Source organism: Cibotium barometz, chromosome 49 (assembly GCF_041138505.1).
Source record: "Cibotium barometz isolate CiBa-2024 chromosome 49, ASM4113850v1, whole genome shotgun sequence".
Classification (NCBI taxonomy): Eukaryota; Viridiplantae; Streptophyta; class Polypodiopsida; order Cyatheales; family Cibotiaceae; genus Cibotium; species Cibotium barometz.
In genome coordinates this window covers 35,636,385-35,654,937 of record NC_141094.1, presented here as the reverse complement: position 1 = coordinate 35,654,937, position 18,553 = coordinate 35,636,385, and the positions used below count along the sequence as shown (strand labels likewise).

Here is an 18,553-nt window from a genome sequence, read left to right as displayed (position 1 = left end):
GAAAGTAGCAGCACCACTTCAAGATCCCCTCCTTCAATGTATTTCACCTAGAAGCACAAAGATAATCCTTCACACAAAGTTCATCAGAGTAATGAAGCCCTCTCCTTTCACACTCTTTGGAAAAATGAAAGAGTGTGAAAGTAGCAGCACTACTTCAAGATACCCGCCCCTTTAATGTATTTCAGATAGAAGCACAAAGATAATCCTTCACACAGCCTTGCACACAAAGATAATCCTTCACACAATCTTGCACACAAAGTTCATCAAAGTAATGAACCTCTCTCCTTTCACAATCTTTGCAAAAATGAGACTTTCTCTCACACAACGCTTTCCACTCTCTTGTGCTACTCAAGTGAAATATGAAAAAACTCTTCATAATATTATGTTGCTCCCTTTCACATGTTGCCACATACATGAAGAAAAGGAGTTACACACTTAGCTTGAATGCATTCACAAAGATGTGTTAATACACTCTTGAATATTCTCTCTCACTCGAAGTGCCACTCTATGAGATAAGAGTTTTTAGCAAGTCATGCATTTTCATATTAATGATGTTATTTCATTCAACAAATGAACAAAAAATTCTCTTTAAACACAAAGGTTATAAGCCACACAAAGCTAGTGTTAGTGGAACAATGTTCACACACAAAGATGCCCTCTCTCAACTAATGATTGAGAATACTCTCATGAAAGAAAGCTTTGATACCAAATGTTGAATTAACTTAGTTAGCAATCTAATCACCAATAGATGTAGTGATATCTTGTAGCAACACTAAGTAATGCATCAACAAATGATTAAGCTAATGAATACTCATTAAGTAGCAATGATAGAGACTTAAAACATGTCATGTAGCTATTTAACACATGGAATTGATAGAGTACTCAAGATAAAGCCAAAATGGGGACAAGAGCTAAGGTTTCACAAAGTAGCACAAATCTTGGATTAAACACAAAGTGCATACAAGAATTCTAGAGCTCTCATACACAAGAGAAGGTATATAGACCCTGCTTTTATAGACTCAGTGAAGGGAGACACCTAGCTCTCATCAACTTGTCCACTTGCCCCTCCCATGCCACCTAGAAGAAGTGGCTTGAATGCTAGTCAATAACTATGGGTTATAAGCTAACCCATGGTTTACACCTTTACCTATACCCTTAGCATAAATGTATTAAATCCAATGATACACACTAAGTGATGGATGTAGATAAACGTTTTCTCAACAGCAGGGATCTCATTAACGTCTTCACAATTTCGTGATCACGTTAACAAAACCTATTGTTAACATATTAAAACTTGTGATCACATTGTATATTCACATGACCTGAGCAATGACCTGCTAGAACCCACTAGTCCCGTAACATCTCCGGGCTTTTAGGTTTCCCGACGGGCTCGCTGGGAAAAGTGCTTATCCCGGCGGGCCCGCCGAGAAAAACACAGAACACCGGCGGGGTACTATTCTGTATATAAACACTGCTCGACACCCATCGTACAACTTTTGGGGAGATAGTCCTTGTTTTGGGGGCGTGATATCTCTCCTCAAAGTACTTGTAGAGCTCTCGAGTTGCTAGAAGTGTCCTCTTGGGAAGAACGTCCTTATCTTAGGGGCTGTCGTCTTTCCTTGTAGGCACTCCTAAGGCTATTGAGCCACTCGTCCTTAGTTCTTTGAACTGGGGGCAGGGTGTGGTTCGTAGCTAATACTTGCGGAGATTTAGGGACAAATTTGGAGTCATTTAGCTTTGCATTTGAGCCACGTACGTAATCTACCTCATTCTGCTTTATGAATGGTTTGATGGAGCCAAGAGTCCTGCTTAGGGGCTTGACATATTGGTTCTTGATACTTGATATAGTTTAGAGTAGACAAGGGTCTATTGTCCTATACTAGAGTATTGGGCAAGCATAGATCTTTGATTTTCTTTGTGAATGTTAGAGAAGGTCTATTGTCCTATACTAGAGTATTGGGCAAGCATAGATCTTTGATTGTGTAAAGTATCCTTATTTGGGTACAAAAGGCATCCTTCATTGGGGGTGCAATGTGCATGATAGTTTCGAAGTAGTTTTGTAGTAAGACCTTGCAAGATAGTTTGGAGTAGTTTTGTGTTATGTGATGATCTTTTGTATTTGTCAAGATAGTTTCGAAGTACTTTGTCTGCTAATGTATGTTTTGTAATACATGAGTGATTTGTTGTTTTTTCATTTGTGTATTCATTGTTATATGCTTGGTTAAATAGGTTGTTTGTTGAGATGGAGGACAATGTTGGATCCAGTGATACCTCCAATAGAGTCCAAATTTCAAATAGCATGAAAAAAAAGGCACCTGGGATAGAGTGGCAATATGCAATTAACGTTGGTGATCGATTCATAGATTGGGAGTGTAAGCTATGCCATGCACTAAGATCAGGTGGGGCGCCTCGACTAAGAGAACACTTTTTAGGCAGACCGAAGAAAAAGTCATGTACCCACCCCTCTGCACCTATAGTGGCCAAACGCATAAGAGAAGAAATTCAAAAGAAAGATTCAAGAAAACATGACACTCCTACTGTTAATGTATCAAGGCAGCAAGAACACTGTTGTTCTAATCATCAAACTCCCGCTACATCGCCTACTTGTACCCCGAACGGCAATGTGCAACCAGAAAGTAATCTACCCAGTGCATCTTCCTGCAAGCGAAACTTTGACGTAGGAAATATACCCATGCGTCAAACTTCATTGCAAGAAAGCCTACGTCAAGATCGACTCGATGATGCACAACTCGCCCTTGCTGAAGCGATTTACTTTTCTGGGAGTGCTATGATGATGGTGGACAGTAAGCATTGGAAGAGAGCATGGAAGGAAATTGGTGAGTTTGGACCAGGGTTTTCACCGCCTACATACCATGCTATGCGAAATGATCTATTAGAGAAATGTTATGCGCAAGTAAAAGAACGTGTACAAAGAATAATTGTTAGCAATATAGAGCTTTCTGGATGTAGTATAGTAAGTGATGGATGGTCTAATGTGCAAAGAAAACCATTAATTAATATAATGGTTATTTCACCTAGAGGTGAGACTTTCATCCGTGCCATGGATTCAGCTGGTTCAATCAAAACTGGGGCTTACATTGCTCAAGTCATTAGCTCTGTGATAGAGGAAGTGGGTGCCAAAAATGTAGTCCAGGTCGTCATGGACAATGCAAAAAATTGCAAAAATGCATCCAAAATCCTACAGCGACAATATCCACATATTTTTCCGGTAAGCTGTAATACTCATAGTTTGAATCTTGTATTAAAAGATTGGTATAAATCTGATGATACCAAATGGTTTGCCTCAATCATCGACACTGCTCGCCAGCTTGTGAGATTCATGCTCAAGAGACAGAGAGTGTTAGATATTTTTCGACCTCGCATGTCAGTTATGTTAAAGCTTCCAGCGGAGACTAGGTTTTGCACTCACTTTTACACTTTTGAGTCTCTTCTTAGAAATAAAGATGCAATTTGCGAAACATTTACATGCATGGCATTTCATGACTGGGAAAACACTCAACTTGAAAAAGTGAAAGAGAAAATCAAAGTCTTGAAGGCAGCACTTACGAGAAGAAGTTGGTGGAACAGTGTGATGGATGCATACCATGTAATGATGCCTGTTATGTATGCTGTACGAAGTCTTGATGAAAGAGCGCCTAATCTCGGAAAAGCATGGATGCAATGGTGGACTGTCCAGCGGAGTTTGGAGTGTCCTGAGAAATTAGAGCATTCAGTAGTGGGAAAGCAATGGCGTGTACCATTCTCCAGTAGACAAAGAAAAGTTCTATTGAAGTACTTTCATGCTAGATGGATTGGAGCACATTCACCACTACACAGTGCTGCTTACATGCTAGATCCTGAATATTGAAAAATGGATTTGATATCCAACGTTGAGGTGGTGCAAGATTTTTATAAAGTGGTAAACACTTTCTATAATAATGATGATGATCGTGTAAAGTGCATAAAGGAGATGACCTCATTTCGATTGAAAGAGGGTTTATTTTCCAACTCCCTTGTTCAACAAATGGCTAAAGAGCAACCTGCATGGAAGTGGTGGATGATGAATGGTGGTGAGCATTATGCTTTATTGCGCAACCTTGCGATGAAGGTTCTAAGTCAGTGCTCTTCAAACTCAGGCTCAGAAAGAAACTGGAGCATGTACAAATATATTCACAGTACTATTCGCAATCGACTTCTTGCAGATCGAGCAGATAAACTTGTTTACATGTATTGCAATGAAAAGATCTTGCGAGACATTGAAAGCGAAGAGTATGAAGAAGATATGCCCAGATGGATGTACAATTGTGATGATGTAGTAGACGAGAACTTTGATGTTGGACGCACGTTGTGCACCACCCTTGAGATAGAAGACAATTTAGACATTGACTTAGATGAGCTTAATTTAGCAGACGAGAGAGTAAACGGTGAAAGAATTTTGGAGCAAGATACTGACATAGAGGAAGAAGTCACTTCATTAATTTCATAAAAAGTACTTGTACAAATGATCGTATTTGGAGAAATTATCAATACAAAAGTAGGATTTGTCTTTCTTAGCTTTCATCTTGAAATAAATTACGAATTGCACTAGGAGTTGCATCTAAAGGTCCTGGTGGTTTATATTCGCTAGCCATGCCGAACACTGTATAAATACCTTGATTTATTGGGACACTGCACAATGCACATGTGGAAGTATTTTGCATTTGCCTCACTAAACATATTAAGTGGTAGTAGTGTCCACAGGGTAGTATATACTGGCCGCTCCACCCATCGAATACTTTGTAACATATAGGACATTGGGGGGTGGAGGAACTAGTAGCCTCAGCAGAAACTCCCACAAGATCAGGATGTATCAAAAAATGAGAGATGTGGTTTCCTTGGCGCACAGGAGCAATACGTGAAGAGATGCTCTGCACATCTTGGCTGATCTTTATGAGCTGCTCTTGAATCCCTCTATTGGCCAGGGGAGGAGTTGACGCTTGAGTTAATCGCTCAGCTTCTTTCTCCTTCTCTGCTACTGTGCCCCTAAGCTTTCTTTGACCTTGTTTAACTCCAATCCAGCGCCCTCCACCATGAGAGCAAGTTCTTCCCTTGTGAATGTCACTGTCTCTTCACGTATGTCGTGGGTGTTGACAGTGGCCTCTCTGGAGGCGAAGTCCACTGGAGTTTCTAGGATAAATTGAGCATATAGCATCTTAGCAAAATAGAGTGGAGCGTCGGCGTTATGGAGAGGACGACCGTACACCTCCAAGAAAATGCGCTCGGCATTAGTTTTGATATCATTGTGAGTGCAACGTGAAATCTTCCATCTTCCCTTCTTAATCTCGCCATCTGGACATGGCCATATTTTCTTTATCATCTCTGTGGTTACGCGTTTGTTTATGTCTTTCCATTGGGCATAAGTTGGATTTGTCCATTTCGACAACCTGCATGCTGTTCTTGTTGCTTCGCGGGCTGTCAGGCCATGTGCAAGGGCCTTCATTCGCTCATATGCCTTCTTGGCTAACTCTTGATGCTCGTTTGCTTGTGCCTCTGCCATATCTGCATGAACATAAATGACTTTAGGATTTTAATGAACTGTAAAGATCAACGTAAGATAAATTGACCATTACTCTCAAAAACTTAAAGTTAAACACCACGAGAGGAGATATGTATTGCAAAGACTCGATGAGAAATATCCACTTGACTCCAAAATTACTTCAAACAATGCGCGCACATCAAATTTTGAAGAGAAAACATAAACTTAAACACCACAAGAGGAGAGAGATATTGCAAAGACTCAATGAGATAATATTTCAAACAATGGACACATCAAATTTTGAAGAGAGAAACAAAATGCCATTCCTGAAACTTAATCTCCTGATATTGTATCATTACAAAGTTGGGGTGAATGACACCGATAGCTCTACAAGAGGACGTTGTGCCCTCGTTGGGTCAGTATTTAGTGATCTAAAAAATTCAACTACTTGCAAAATTGATTTTCGCTCATCGCGATTAGGCAGAAACATCCAATTTTTGACTCTATGAATAATAGTATCCATGGTAACTTTGTCATAGGAACTATTATCCATCCACAACTCTTGTACTTTCTGCGAAAAGTCATATAAAGTTTGTAATAAATATCCCAAGGCAAAAACATCAGATGCAGGAGTGTATGCATCTGCCAAAAATGAATCATAAAGCTCCGGGGCTATCCACGGCCGTTTATTTCGCTCTCTGTCTGCGTAGGAGACCGCCTGTGCCACCTTCTCAGGGTTCTTCTCTGCTTCAAATACAAAATTGAGAGACACCCATTTTTTGGGCGCTCTCAGCAGTAACCCCCAATCGATAATACCTATGCGTGGCTTCAACTCTTTTGTAAAATCCAACACTACATTGAATGGATGTAGGTCGGTATGTACAATTCCTGCCAGATGTGCTGCCGCTAGGCCTTCCACCAAGGCATGCATAATATGTGGCATGGTTATTACTATTTGTTTTATTTTAGAAAGTTCTAGATGACTTAAAGGAATATTATCAGGCGGGGGTTGTCTCCATCCTCAATCCAAACGGAAAATTGCTCTGGTGAACTCACTGAATCTGAAGGGAACCTTCAGAAGAGTATAACCAAGAGAGCCGCCATTATAGTACGGGAAAATAGTGATCCAAGGAGCTTCTTTTGTAAAGGCAATACACCTGACAATCGATGGGTGTAGAACTTGCATGCCCTACTCTGCGTGGAAGCTCTCGAACTTGGCGCTGCCTTCTCCTTTGTAGTGCTTTCCGCAAAAAGTAATGTGCTCCGGTGTAAAAATGATATACCTTTAACTGTATACTCTTTTACTGTGCCAAAAACACCAGAGCCTATTGTTCGCCCTTTGAACAGAGCCTCGTGCTGGATGCCAATGAGATGTGTGCACATAGAATTGTAGATGGTACGATTAATGACACCTGTACCACTTGCATCTGCCTGGCTGGACGTTGCAGCGACATCCTGGGCAATGCGCACTCTTTTGGGGAGGGACTCTGCATCCAACGCCTTCATGCGCTTGCTCTTGGCTCTTTGCTTGCTCCATACAACGTCCCATAACTGTAGACGTTGCATATTAGCTTCAGGCGGGGCAGCATCTCTAAGATCACTGCATGCTACACGCATGCTCCCCAAAATGGTTCGTGTTATATGTTGATGGTTGAAATCTGCTATCTTCTGTCTATCAAGCAACTCAGTGTTGCCTCCGCTTCGAAGCCGACGCTGTGCATTTTCCCATATCTGGTCTAATAGATCTCGCATGAGTATCTCAGACTCATTGATCTTTTTGACGACATCATCAGCACATTGTGACACTGTGATGACTGCTTCAATGCGAATTCCTCGTAGAACGATTTTACGCTCTTCGGGGAAAAGCATGTTGGTCGTCTTCGTAAATCTAGTAAATATCACTAAACACAAAAAAACAGAATATCAAACATTACTGAAATCAACATCAAGCAAACGTGAGACAACAGCAACAAGTGTATCATTACTTATCAATGTTCAAACAAAAACGGAATATCAAATAATTTTAATGAACTCAACATCATCCAATACATCATCAAACGTGAGAGAACAGCAACAAGTGTATCATTACTTCTCAATGATCAAACAAAAACAGAATATCAAACAATATTACTGAACTCAACATCATGCATTACATTATCGAACGTGAGACAACCGCAACAAGTGCATTATTACTTATGAAGTGTATACATTATCGAACGAGAGAGAGAGAGAGAGGGAGAGGAAGAGAGAGAGGTGTGACAGATAGAGAGAGAGGAAAATTAAATGACATTTTTAATAGTTTTGTGAGTTCCTAAAGAGAGAAAAATAATGTTTTGTAATCCTAAAGCACTCCTCATCTACACACCTATCGTGATAGAGAGAGAGATGTGAAGTGTATCATGAGAGAGAGAGAGAGAGAGAATTGTGAAGTGTATCATGAGAGAGAGAGAGAGAGAGAGGAGAGGAAGAGAGAGTTGTGACAGATAGAGAGAAGAAACATTAGATGACATTTTTAATGTTTTTGTGAGTTCCTAAAGAGGAAAATAATGTATTGTTTTAATTTTTAAGTAAATAGAGGGAGAAAAATGAAATTATTCGGAATTGTGTATATTTTAAGAGAAATAAAAAGAAATCCTTATTTATACATCTATCGTGTTGTGAAGTGTATCATGAGAGAGAGAGAGAGAAAGAGTTGTGAAGTGTATCATGAGAGAGAGAGAGGGGGGTAGGAAGAGAGACATATTCATATTTTTCGAGTTACGAATCACAATATTATAAAATAAAACGTTTAGACAATATGATGTAAACTTTGATCCATGAAATACTCATGCCGTGTTAGCAACCAAGTATCGCATGGATCAAACACAATAAAAACAATACAAGTCAAATCAAACAAATTTTTGACATTTTTTCGACCGCGTTAACGATCATATGCCGTAATATGCAAGCAAATTTACGACATTTTTTCGACCGCGTTAACGATCAAATGCCGTAATATGCAAAAAACAATTTATGCACTAGCGGACGACACCAACTTGCCGTGTTAACGACAAAATGCCGCCCGATTCTATGGGAATACGAATAGGATACGAACATACACTGGCCGCGTTACCGACCATATGTCCGCATTTGACAAAGGGAAGGGAAGGGAAGGGAAGGTGACATCGCCATAACGATACTATGCTTGCCGCGTTACCAACTAGTACCACTACGGCATGCCATACTTACCATAGGACACAGACTAGCCGCGTTACCGAAGAATGGCCTTACACACACACCTGTCGTGTGGCGGACCACCCACATCCTGCCGCGCATTGCGACAATGGGCGGCTGCCCGCACGAACACACACCCACACACACATCCTTCGTGTGGCGGACCACCCACATCCTGCCGCGCATTGCGACAGTGGGCGACTGCCCGCACGAACACACCCACATACACACACACACACACACAAGTTTTATTACCTGTGTATGCTGTCAGCAATGAACTCCCAAAGGGCCCCCCGGGCCCATATATATAGGAAATTGTACCCCGCTGGGCTGGATGACGACCCCACCGGGACCCGCCGAGGTTTTCTTTTTCCCGACGGGACCGCCGGGTATAGCAAAAGCCTGGCGGGATTTTATCCGGTTACCAGGTCGCTTGCCACCGGCTTTTTTGAGAACATGTTAACATGTTAACATGTTAATAACATCTTAACACATGTTATTAACAAAAAAAAAAATTTGTGATCACGTGAATATAAAATCATTGCTCAACAGTGGTGAAGATGCAAGTGAAGATGAAGATTGATGCATTACTTTAATTAGTTTTCAATGTCTTCATATTTATTCATTTTTCAACATGAACACCTTATTTAATTTGCAAATGTGTATGTAATTGAAAATATAATCCATGATATTATTGTATTGCAATTAATTTTTGTGTTTTAAGTGTTCTACAAATAATAATTAACTAGTGTTTAAATAATGTGATTTCAAAAAACGGGGACAAAATGGAGGAGAGATGTGGGAACACATGTCCCCACATATCTCATCCATTCTATCCCCGCTTCTTTTTCAGATAGTCTGTGACTATATATGCGGTTAGGTGCATGTTGTACACATGCACCTAACCGCATATTATTGTACACATGATTATATGTGTGGTTAATCATACAAGTGTAGTCGCACTGATAGTCGCGTGCATAGCCACACGGATAACCAAGTGAATGTTTTTTCATATATAGTTTCTTTAAAATTTTCATGGCTCTTGACATTTTTGTGCTCTTCATTTGTTGGAGTGTTGGAAGGCCCTTGTCCCAAGGTAGAGTTCCAGACATGAACTCTCTCACTAATGAGCCACAATCCCAACTATATAGCCCACTCATAGCCCAATGACCAATGCAGGCTATAATATAAATTGTTCCTTGAGAGGCCCCTCTCTCCCAAGGTAGAGTTTCACACATGAACTCTCTCACAAATGAGGCACAATGCCAACTATATAGCCTAGTGACCAATGCAGACTACAATATAAATTGTTTCCATATGGCCTCTAATCACAAGCCTTGTTATGTTCAAGTACGAGACATAACACTATTTGAAGTGCAAAAAAGAAACTATCTACTTCTTCAAGAAACCTTTCTAACCCCTACTCAGTACTTGTGGTGCATTTAGAGCACCACCTTGTAACCTATTTGTTGAGGCCATAAATGAAAACCTCAATCTACACATGCCTAACAATCTGCTGAAATTCTCAATATCCCATTCATTGAGAAATGGTGGGTGGTGTGCCACATCATGAGATCTACAATTGACTTACACTTGAACATATGTTGTCTCTCAAGGTATGATGGGGAAGTGCCTCAAAACCTTGACTAAAAGTTTCTTTGCTTGTAAGTCATCTCTGTAATGATAGGCCCCACACACAACAAACAAGTTACAACTTCCTCATGTACTAATAGAGAACACAATCATTTGGGCATGCATGGACATAATCTCTCTCTCTCTCTCTCTCTCATGCATGCATAGAGAGCATAGAGCTTTCTTGGAATATTCTATAGGGCATTTGTCTACAATCATCTCAAAGCTTCCCTTAGTGGTGGAGATAGGTTGAGTGAGTTCCAATTGAAGCCATGAAATCTCTCACTTGCCTCTCTCTCCTCATGCTTTAAACACTTAAGCTAGCTAGTGGGTGGGTTATGAGGTGGTGGTGGTGCATAAGTGGACTATGCATCGATAATACAACATCTCTGACTTATACCTATAGTTGAGGTGGTGATTCGTCATGAGGTAATGGTGGTTGCCGCATCGACATGCTATAGTTGAGGTAATGGTGGTTGCCGCATCGACATGCTATACCTATAGTTGAGGTAATGGTGGTTGCCACATCGACATGCTATAGACTAATGATATGTCTCCCATGTCACTCCGTGCCTATTGTAGTGTCCACGCGCTTCACACTTGCGAGCTTCTCCACCACCTACTCCATGCACTCTAGTGACGCTCGCCATTGGGAATGATTCAAATGCTAATGCCATGCTGGCAAGATTGAAATATACCAATGTCATGTGGGAGAATCTAATTAGTGACACATCATCAAGGTAAAGTTCTTCAAGTCAAAAATGGAAATAAACTCAAGGAATCATGTTGTAGAAGATGTTCTTGAAAAATGCGAGTACAAGTACACATACAAGCCATGTGAAGACTACGTAGTTAAGTGCAATTCTAGAGCAATTCACATGCTAAATGAGATCAGTACTAAAACCTTTAAGATCTCAAGTGAAGGATACAAATCTAGTAAGAAGAGATAGAGTTTCTTGCATACTTTTGAAAAAAAAGAAAAGAATAAATGAACCTCAAGTGTGAAGTGTGGATAGTCTAGGTGTAGAGCAAGTGGGCTCTGTGTGTGTGTGTGTGTTTGTGTTGTTTGGATATGTATGAACTTCAAAAACAAGGCCAAGAACCACAAAAAGTTGAGAGCAAGGGGGTGATGTGGTGGTGTTGTAGGAGGAGCTTCTCTTCTCTATATCTTCATATTATCTTAAGGAAGAGTTTTAGAAAGCTACCGCATGGCAATAATTTGGAGGTTCGAGGAAGTTTGGTAGAATTTGATTTTGGAAACCTCAAAAGACGTGTGAAGCACGGGTTCCCAACTATTCTAATTATAAGGTGGGTGAGTTCCTGAAGCAGTCGGCCAAGCGTAGACATCTGGCCAAGCGTAGACATCTGGCATTTGATGATTGGTGAGGAGGTTGGGGGACAAGTTGTCACGGGCCATGCTACTGTGGTTGCCATTGGTTGTGTTATTGGGGGGCAAGTTATAAAGGGCCGCTGCACGTTGTGAAGCTCCGATGGCGGGCAACGCCTCCTCATCATCTAGAGGCAGGCGTTCATACGACGCATCGAGAAAACAGGCAGCCAGGATCACCACAGGACCCGCCGCTTGCAGAGCGCCCACAACGCTTCCACCCACAACCTGACCCTGGCCACCGCTTAGGTGTACGGTTAAGCCGCCCCCCCCGGGCAGCAGGGCTGGCGGCGGAAGAAATACGCCGGAAATCGAAAGGATCTCGAAGCGGCCGTGCAAGGTGATTGTGGCATCGGGCGCTGCGCCAGGTTGCCGGAGTGTGACGTTGGCGACTGTTCCGCTGCCCCTAAGGATGCACACGCCGCACTGTCTCCGGCACGCGACGGTGGCTAAACTTTCGATTACATCGCAGCCGTTGGCCACCTCCAGGACATGGGTTCGCAGCGCATTTGTGCTATCTCCTGCTATGAAGGTAGGGGGCTTGGCCTTGTTTTTGGAACCGGGAGGCCGCCCTCTAGGCCTCCGCAGCTCTTCTCCTCCCTCCTCACGTCCTGTCGTGGCTGACAAGCCAGACATTCCCTTCCCAGCTGACAAAAAACAACAAATCAACGGAAAATGAGAGAGAGAGAGAGAGAGAGCTAAGCTAACATATAATTGAGGTGGGTTTCAGTCAGCCACATATAATTGATTGAAACCCATTACGGTTAATATTGCAGAATAAAATATTCTAGAATTGAATAATAATCAACCACGTATAATTGATTGACACCCACGACAGTTAAAATTCAGATCAACAAAACAAGATTGGAAAACTTAAAAAAGCATTCCGATTTTGTATTTAGCATGAAATTTGATGATAAGGAGATCCTAAACTTAGTCTGACTCACCCCAAAAAAAAAACAATTTGTCTTTCAACTTGTGTTAGCCAACTAGGAGGGAATTAAAATCACAGACAACATTTGCTTATAGGGTGTTTTGTAATTAAGGTAGTATAGGACGAAATCACGTTATTGTAATTAATACTAGTACACCTTTTTAAATTTGATGTGGATTGTCAAATCTCCTTCATTAAAATTAGTTATAAGAGTAGTACACCTTTATTAAAATTAGTTATAAGAGTAGTACACCTTGTTTATTAAAAATATAAATATAACTTTATTTATGTTCCCAAAGAAAAAGTTAACATTAGCACTGCTCATTGAAAACCTTTTTTTAAACCATGCAAAATAAGGGCAACTATCTAAAACAACCGCTATTTTGAAAATCCAACTGAAACCAACGAGTGCTAGCTCATCTGGTAGAGCGTTGGTATCTACTCCCAAGGTCTTGTGTTCAAGTCTTGGGGGCCTCGTTAGGTACCTACCCTTGATGGGTTGATTATAAGCATGTACGATGGGTTCGCCAGCCCTCATCTGGTAGAGCGTTGGTCTCTACTCCCAAGGTCTTGTGTTCAAGTCTTGGGGGCCTCGTTAGGTACCTACCCTTGATGGGTTGATTATAAGCATGTACGATGGGTTCGCCAGCCCTCATCTCGGCGGGGCCGCCTCCCCTCACAGAGGCTGGGTGTTTGTGTTTTTAAATTTCTTGTACCTTCGAAATAAAAATAAAAAATCCAACTGAGCCTCCAAGAGAGTAATTTTTCAATCGGTGTTAAAGGAAGGAGGTAATTTTGATGTGGTCCTATAAAAACATAGAAAAATTCAACCGGGACTTTTTATACACTTTAATGAAACCTTTATAAGACTTTTATACACCTTAATGAAACCTTTATGAAAGGAGAAATACTAATGTAAAGAAGAAAAAATCAACCGATATTTTGAAAATCCAACCATGTCTCAAAGAGAGTAAATTTTCAACTGACATGAAAGGAAGGAGGTAATTTTCAAATGACTTTTTATACACCTTAATGAAACCTTTATGAAAGGAAAAATACTTTTTAGCCCCTGTTATAAAGGCATATAGTTACGAAACCTTTATAAGACAACACAGGGGACAACATTTATTCTAAACAATCTAACTAAAGACATGCATACTATATAACGACTTAATTTCTAATTAGTCTCTACAAACAAATACTTTACTAAACATGATAATTCTTCTTTTTCACTTTTTAGTTTGAACAAGTGCTAGAATAATGTTCAACTCTATTAATCCTTCAATCTTCACTTTCACTTTTTAGTTTAAACAAGTGCTAGAAGAATGTTCGACTCTATTAATCCTTCCACATGTAAAGTTAATGTAATCTCATCTTACCAATCCATGTGGCTTACAATCAATATAATCTTTTTTTGATACAAACATACTAACATTCTACATAAGATTTATCAATAACATTTACATATACATGTCCCCATCACCATATACTTTGGAACATTGCTATTATTATCCTTATTTACATCAATTACCTAAAGAATATAACTAAAATTTCATCCAAGACCATAAAGATATTATTCTCTATAGAGCTCAAATCCAACAAGATTAAGAACAATGATTGACAAAGTAATCTTCTCTACATTGCGAAATTTTAACAAAAAACTTTAACTTGAATTATATTAAAAAAATAACACCTTTGTCTACACACTGCATGTAGACAACTTATTTACCCAAAAGCAAATTCCAAAACATTACAATCATTCCTCCCTTGTCTTCCATCATGTTTATGTCTCTACTTGAAACTCATAAACACTTGAGAATAGATTCAAGAAAGCTTATTGATGTTGTCCCTAATTACATGCAGATTCCTTTATTATGATTTACACACCTCCTTACAAGCCACCCAACAATGGAGTAATAAGCCAACAATAACCAATCACTTGATTTGCATGCATCATCATGAACTGAGTGTACGTATGATTGTTTGTGACATTGAAATTTCAATTGAGAAACCTAGAGACAATTGGTTGTGGACATATGCACCATAGAGTGAGAGTTGGCTATGGGCATCTACCACATGGACATAAAGACAAGGCTATTTTTAACATTTATAATTTCAATTGAGTAACCCGAGAGGAACTGGTTGTGAGCACATGCACTATAGAGAGATGGGCATAAAGATAAGGCTAGCTATCACATATGCAACATGGGCAATGTGCATTGAAGCAAGGTGTGGCCGAACATGTGTGTTTGGATAATAAGAGAAAGTGGAGGTGATATAAAGATTCATAGAAAATTGCCTCAGCTTTAAGTGTCACCTTTGTTTTGCTGTCAAAAGATATGACCTACACACAACACCATGTCTTTACATAATTGCATATAAATCATTTAAACTAAATCGTCATGATAATGTATAAAATAAACTAGCCAAAAATTAACCATGCTACCTTGCAAGGTTTGTATTATAGCAACATCCATAGCTTACACATACAATAGTGCCCATGACAAGTCTGATGAAGCTGCACCAATGCATAGGCTTTACTTGTCTCAAGTAAAGCCTATGACAAGTCTGATGAAGCTGCACCAATGCATAGGCTTTACTTGTCTCAAGTACCTTCACATTAATTTATCTAACATGAAGCAGCACTGTAATTCCAGTATACATGTTGAATTCAGTATGCATGATGAATTCATTATGCATGCTGCATTCAATATGCATATTGAATTTAGAATTTAATTAATTAATCTGAATTATCCTATTTCCAAAAACTAATAATGAAAATTTACCATTGATATATTACATGGTTGAATAAACAAATAAAAATCTAACATACTTATGCTCTGTGGTACTAGAAATCTATCTCTATTCACATGTATAAGATCTTTAATAGAGACTACCTTGAGTATATAATAAATAAACTCTACAAAATCAAACATTATTAGATTTTAAGAAAACACATTCTAATTGAAGTAATGGAGTATTATTAATCATTGTCTAAAAGATATACATACATAAAGTATATATGCATAGCCTTGATTTCTATCTTGAATTAAGATACCATGTCGATAGTTGTCATACATAGATCATGATAACTACTTTTAACACATCCCTTTTCAAAACAACTTGAGAATAGCAAACATAAAAAGATATATATATATATATATGAAAGTTAGCAATGATTATCTATGCAATGCACAAATCTAAAACATTTATAACTCTTATGCATGAAGAAAAGTTGTCTAAAACAAACTTCATATCTTTCCAAAACAGCTTTAGCCTCCTTGAATCCCATAAACCCTACATGAAGGGAGATAAAAATAAGTCTAGCAAGGCAGTTTACAATACTTATTTCTAGTATTTGACAAATTCATGAGACACACCTTGTGTTTTTACCATTCAACAAGTAGAGGACCTTCAATTGACACATGCATGAGTACATCCAAACTTTGAGAACTCAAAGCATTTCAAGCATATCTTCAATCACCAAAGCACAAAACCCCTTTTGAAATTCTATAGCTTTGTCCATGTCAATGCCATCTAGCTCTCTATGAACTAGAACATACATCAACCTGCTACGTCAAAGAGAGGCTCAAAAAGTAGCGCGCTGATCATTAGGGGGGCCATGATTAGAAATGATGTGATATCCCATGCTGTCATATGTAGAGGCGATTACATCCACACACAGATTATCCACTATAGAGCCATTTACATCCATATACAAATCCTCCACAAACCACACACGAATCAGACGTACTTTTATTTTTGCAAGTCAAAACACGGATGCTATATCAACAAAAGTGCTCTGAAAGTTTTTGCTTAATATGACCAACCTCTCTAGAATATCAGCCATGAAATGAATGCTATAGATAAACTGAAAATAACTCACTAGGTAGAAAACAAGTCTGTCTTTTCAGTCTCAAAAATGCAAGAGGACTCACTCTCACTCACAAACATAGTTACAAGTTCTCCTCTATATTTATTATGAGAGGTATTTCTAACTCTTAATATTCAATATTATAAGTCTTAATACTCTCAGATAAATGAGATATTTCTATCTTCCTCAACACTCTTAACTAAGTGTGTATAATACTAGTTCAACTGGTTTCTAGTCAATTGGATGCTAGAGGAGGTTAGTTGGGATATATATAGGTGGAAGATCAGAGGTTCTTGAGGTCATTGCTGACCTGAGAGGACAATTAGATGAGGAGGTTTCTAGTCAATTGGATGCTAGAGAAGGTTAGTTGGGATATATATAGGTGGAAGATCAGAGGTTCTTGAGGTCATTGTTGCTGACCTGAGAGGACAACTCGAGTCAGATGGATTGGATTAGAGAGTGTTGACATGTGTATAGGTGTTAGAAAGTGTCAGCTGGATGGTTAAGGATAGGTGCAGAGTTGATTGGTGCCCTTGGAGTTGGGATCTTGGTGTCCCCCAATTCTGATCCCTTTATATTTTCTTCTTGCATGTCTGTTGGTGGTGTTATAGAGGCCATCAGCTAGCCACCACACATGATTTGGTTTCCCCATTCAGGATGATAAGGTTCTTATTTACGGTAGGCTGTTAAGGGTCTTAATGACAATTGTACTTGTAATATTTCCATATTTTCATAGCTATATAGGATGTGAAGGGTCTTTATGACAATTTTACTTGTAATATTTTCATATTTTTGTAGCTCTACTGGTTGCGAAGGGTCTTTATGACCATTGTACATGCAATATTTCTTTATTTTCGTGGCTCTACAGGCTCTTACAGTTCTTATGGCAATTTATGTTCAAAATTATTTACCTACAAATGCTCATTCTAGTAATATTCCCATTGCAAGTTGGACAGGTACAACACACTCTATCTCTCATTGCCTATATTCATATTCCTAAAGACAACAAAACAAAGATTGATCCTCCTACTAAGAAGGTCATTTTCATTGGGTATCCTGATAATGCCAAAGGCTATAAGTTTTATGATCCTCTCTCCAAGAAGGTCACTTTAAGCTGTGATGCAATTTTTGTTGAGCATAATATGGGTGGTGAATGGTCCATTAATTCATTCACAAACCATTCTAACATCTTTTCCTTTTCTAGCCAATGCATCTCGTATTATTAATTCTCAAGTTGAGGTCTCTGTTCCATCCTCTTCATTGGATTGTGCCAAAAATAGCCCTGACATTGATATCTACATTGATCTTCCTATTGACAATGAACATGGTTCTCATGCTCCTCATGAGTGATGAGATTGAATTTGATGCCATGTCCATTATTGAATACCCTATTACATATGAGAAAGCTATTTCTTCTCTACGAAGGATCATTGGCAAGATGCTATGCAAGCTAAGTACGATTCTCTCATCTCGAAAGATACTTGGATCCTAACTGATCTTCCTCATGGACGAACACCTATCAAGTGTAAGTGGGTGTACAAAACAAAAGTTAAGGGTGATGGTTCTTTTGACAAATTTAAAGCTCATCTAGTTGCCAAAGGATACTCTCAAGTAGCAAGTGTTGACTATCATGATACATTCTCATATGTTGTTCACATGAGAAGTATACACGTTCTTTTTGCATTTGCCACTCAATTTGATTTAGAAATTCATCAAATGGAAGTTAAAACAAATTTTCTCAATGGTGACATGAAAGAAGAGATATATATTGAACAATTAATTGGTTTTGTTATCCCAGAAAAGGAACATCTGGTATGTTGTCTTCATTGAGCTCTCTATGGTTTGAAACAGGCTTCTCGTGCATGGTACTTAAAGATTGATGCCTTTCTTCAATCACATGGATTTACTTCATGTTCTTCTAATCCAAATTTTTACTTGAAACAACAATACCATTAATTTATTATTATTGCTTTATATGTGGATGATACCATCTTGGTT

General features: G+C 39.1%; 1 pseudogene; it reads right to left on the bottom strand.

The window, feature by feature from the left end:
* Positions 1 to 11,657: 11,657 nt before the first annotated feature.
* LOC147610532 (AT-hook motif nuclear-localized protein 22 pseudogene) lies at positions 11,658 to 12,383 on the bottom strand (annotated as a pseudogene).
* Positions 12,384 to 18,553: the final 6,170 nt, after the last annotated feature.